Source organism: Salvelinus sp. IW2-2015, linkage group LG17 (assembly GCF_002910315.2).
Source record: "Salvelinus sp. IW2-2015 linkage group LG17, ASM291031v2, whole genome shotgun sequence".
NCBI classification, from domain to species: domain Eukaryota; kingdom Metazoa; phylum Chordata; class Actinopteri; order Salmoniformes; family Salmonidae; genus Salvelinus; species Salvelinus sp. IW2-2015.
Window position 1 is genome coordinate 23,811,208 of NC_036857.1, and position 4,362 is coordinate 23,815,569.

Below are 4,362 nucleotides of genomic sequence, written 5' to 3' on the forward strand. Positions count from 1 at the left end.
ATATAGCCTGGTCTCTTCTGAACTATGGTGATGTAGTATATAGCCTGTGTCTCTTCTGAACTATGGTGATGTGGATATAGCCTGTGTCTCTTCTGAACTATGGTGATGTGGTATATAGCCTGTGTCTCTTCTGAACTATGGTGATGTAGTGTATAGCCTGTGTCTCTTCTGAACTATGGTGATGTAGTATATAGCCTGTGTCTCTTCTGAACTATGGTGATGTAGTATAGCCTGTGTCTCTTCTGAACTATGGTGATGTAGGTATTAGCCTGTGTCCTTTCTGAACTATGGTGATGTAGTATATAGCCTGTGTCTCTTCTGAACTATGGTGATGTAGTGTATAGCCTGTGTCTCTTCTGAACTATGGTGATGTAGTATATAGCCTGTGTCTCTTCTGAACTATGGTGATGTAGTATATAGCCTGTGTCTCTTCCTCATATTTCTGAACAGCTGAAATAAAAAGCATGCGGCGATTTGAACAAACATGTATTATGAAGGCTTACAACCTTCCCTGTCTGTTGTAAGGATATTGCAGCATATACTACATCACCATAGTTCAGAAGAGACACAGCCACGTGGTAATGGCTGGAGGGTGAATGAGTGGAAAGGTGTCAACAACATTGATGCCATTCCATTCGCTCGGTTCCAGACATTGTTATGAGCCTTCCTCCCCTAAGCAGCCTCCACTGACACGCGCAGAACGTGATCCCCATTTGCCTATTGGCCTTGTTTTTATGGGTCAACCGTATCCAGTGAATGCAAAACAGGAGTATTTCCGTTTCCACTGTAGATGATGTACAGGCCTCAGTGTCTGATACACAGGGGGTTTCCAAGTCACGTCTGACCCGTGATGTAACTCAAGATAGTAACTGTATGGTAACTCTGCTGTGTGTCCCTCTGCGTTTCTTTCAGGTGACGCAGGTGCCTATAGAGTCATGTGATCAGTACGGGACGTGTGGAGAGTGCCTGAGCTCCGGTGACCCTCACTGTGGCTGGTGTGTCCTACACAACATGTGAGTATTCACCACACAACCACAACACAAGCATCACACGKTCACCTCTCAACCCTCGTCTCCCTTTCTACTGTTCAGTCCGTCTACCTGGCTGCTCATTGGCTGACATAAAGCCTACTGTTACCCTGAGTAACCTCTTCTCCCAGTGACACAAATTATAACACACATTCTAGTCAGAGGTGCATCGGCCGTCAGTTACAAAGCAATTGATGGGATGGTTTATGACTGCTTGTAAACAGTGAATGAAAGGCTACACAGACTAGCCTACTGTATTCGTGGACGTGTATGTGGCGCTTTTGAGTAACTACTGTCTTTCAGCTGTAGAGCAGGTTCAGAGCCAGGTGTCAGCCTGTGTCGTCTGGTGTTGAGTGACAGTTGGCCCGCTCTGCTGTGATGTGACTGAGGTCACTGAACTCTGCTTCACCAGCGCTGCACTCTGAACCATAGAGACCATCAGTGACACCTGCTGGTGGCTGGCTCTTAGTACAAATCCCTTTACAACCCAAGGCAGAGAGAGAGAGAGAGGAAGAATGAGAGACAGAGTGAGAAAGTGTTTGAGAGAGAGAGAGAGAGAGCGAGAGAGGAAGAACGAAGAGACAGAGTGAGAAAGTGTTTGAGAGAGAGAGAGAGAGAGAGAGAGGTTCTGAGGCGACAGTAACACCCTTATTATTTTGGGTTAGCATGCCTTCACAGAGATCATTTAGCAGGCCATTAACATTAGCCTCATGGACTCAGTGGGCTGATTGTAATCACACTCATCCTCTGTAGACGGGTGCTGCTGATAATCCTGTCTCACGCTGCGTTGTGGACTGTTTATCCTTGCTGAGATGATGCTGGGAGGGAGATCAGCATTGTAACTGAGAGCAGCTGGGCAGGACTCAGGAGCAGCTGTTTTTGTGTGTAATGTGTGTGTGTGTGTGTGGTGTGGTGTGTGTGTGTGTGTGTGGTGTGGTGTGTGTGTGTGTGGTTGGTGTGTGTGTGTTGTGTGTGTGATGTGTGTGTGTGTGTGTGTGTGTGTGTGTGTGTGTGTGTGTGTGTGTGTGTGTGTGTGTGTGTGTGTGTGTAAGAGGTCAGGCCCTGGTATTACGTCAGATTACCATCTGCTGTCCTACACCACAGTGCCATACTCTGCCCTGTCCTACTCTGCCCTGCCCTACTCTGCCCTACTCTGCCCTGCCTGCCCTACTCTGCCCTGCTTTGCCCTGGCCCTGCCCTACTCTGCCTGCTTTGCCCTACTTTGCCCTACTCTGCCCTGCTTTGCCCTACTCTGCCCTACTCTGCCCTGCTTTGCCCTGCCCTGCCCTACTGCCCTGCTCTGCCCTACTTCCCTGCCCTACTCTGCCCTACTCTGCCCTACTCTGCCTGCTTTGCCCTGCCCTGCCCTACTCCCTGCTCTGCCCTGACTCTGCCGCCCTACTTGCCCCTGCCTGCCTGCCTGCCTACTCTGCCCTACTCTGCCCGCCCTGCCCTGCCTACTCTGCCCTACTCTGCCCTGCCGCTCCCTACTCTGCCCTGCCCTGCCCTACTCTTTCCTCTATGCTCCACGCTGCCGCCTGTCTCCCACTCTCTCTTTCACCCAAAGCTAGAGGGTCGCTCCCCTGCAGCTGCTTGAAACCGTACCAAGACAAAACGGGGGTTCTGCTGGTATGGCAGCAGTCAGGAAGAAGAGGACTCCGTGAGCGTCATAATGTCGTTCAGTCTCATAATACATCTTCTGGGGGACGTTGACCAGAAAGAGCCTGTTGGTGCAGGGTGCCATAACCAACAGGAGCGGTGTAGAGGAATGGATCTGCATCCTCCCTCCATACTCCTTCAACTTAATAGCATCTGAGTACTGTATGGCTCCATCCTCCACAGCGTGTGACTGCCTGGCCACCATGGACGCCTTTCCCTGAATCAATGTTAACTTAATGAAATTAGTGTCCTTCTTCTCTCCAATGTTTGCTCCTTTTCCCTGAAAGTGTTGGCACGGTGTCTGTCTGTGCCACGGAGCTAGGCTCAGCTAGGCTAGAGATGCATCTCTCTCTCTCTCTCTCTCTCTTTCCTCTCTCTCTCCTCTTCTCTCTCTCTTCCTCTCTTCTCTCCTTCCTCTCTGGAATCAGCTCTCCCAGACACTCAAGATGTTGGCTTGCCACATGTAAACACCCAGCGCTTTGATCACCCCCTCCCTTTCCCACAGCTGCCACCAGCAATCCCTCCTCTCTCTCCCCCTCTCTCTCTCTCCCCCTCTCTCTCTATCTCTTATATCTTCTCTTCCAAACACACAGTTTTTCCTCTAGCCTTTCTAGTATTTGTTCTGCCACCATTGAAGCGCTGCATGTTAAGGTGGAATTAGAAACATGGCAGCACATTAGGCAGCTCTGGTTGATAGAGAGACAGGTTGATAGAAGAGGGCAGGCAGGGCTGGTGATGAGGACAGACTAGAGAGGCAGGCAGGGCTGGTGATGAGGACAGACTATGAGAGGGCAGGCAGGGCTGGTGAGGGACAGACTAGAGAGGAGGCGGGGCTGTGATGAGGACAGGCTGAGAGGCAGCAGGGCTGGTGATGAGGACAGACTAAGAGCGCAGCATCTGGTGATGGGACAGACTAGAGAGGCAGGCAGGGCTGGTGATGAGGAAGACTAGCAGAGGCGGCAGGGCTGGTGATGAGGACAGACTAGAGAGGCAGGCAGGCTGGTGATGGGACAGACTAGAGAGGCAGGCAGCTCTGGTGAGAGGACAGACTAGAGAGGCAGCGCTCTGGTTGAGGAAAGACTAGAGAGCAGCAGCTGGTATAGACAGACAGAGAGGAGGCAGCTCTGGTGATGAGACAGACTAGAGAGGCAGGCAGCTCTGTGATGAGGACAGACTAGAGAGGCAGGCAGCTCTGTGATGAGACAGACTAGAGAGGCAGGCAGCTCTGGTGATGAGGACAGACTAGAGAGGCAGGCAAGCTCTGGATGAGGACAGACTAGAGAGGCAGGCCTCTGGTGATGAGGACCAGACTAGAGAGGCAGCAGCTCTGGTGATGAGGAACAGACTAGAGAGGCAGCAGGGCTGGTGATGAGGACAGACTAGAGAGGCAGGCAGCTCTGGTGATGAGGAACAGACTAGAAGAGCAGGCAGCTCTGGTGATGAGGACAGACTAGAGAGGCAGGCAAGCTCTGGTGATGAGGACAGACTAGAGAGCAGGCAGCTCTTGGTGATGAGGACAGACTAGAGAGGCAGGCAGGGCTGGTGATGGAGGACAGACTAGAGAGGCAGCAGGGCTGGTGATGAGGACAGACTAGAGAGGCAGGCAGCTCTGGTGATGAGGACAGACTAGAGAGCAGGCAGGGCTGTGATGAGGACAGACTAGAGGAGCAGGGCT

General features: G+C 51.7%; 1 pseudogene; it reads left to right on the forward strand.

The window, feature by feature from the left end:
- The window catches only part of LOC111976302 (plexin-A2-like), a 271,282-nt pseudogene that overhangs the window by 203,872 nt on the left and 63,048 nt on the right, over positions 1-4,362 (forward strand).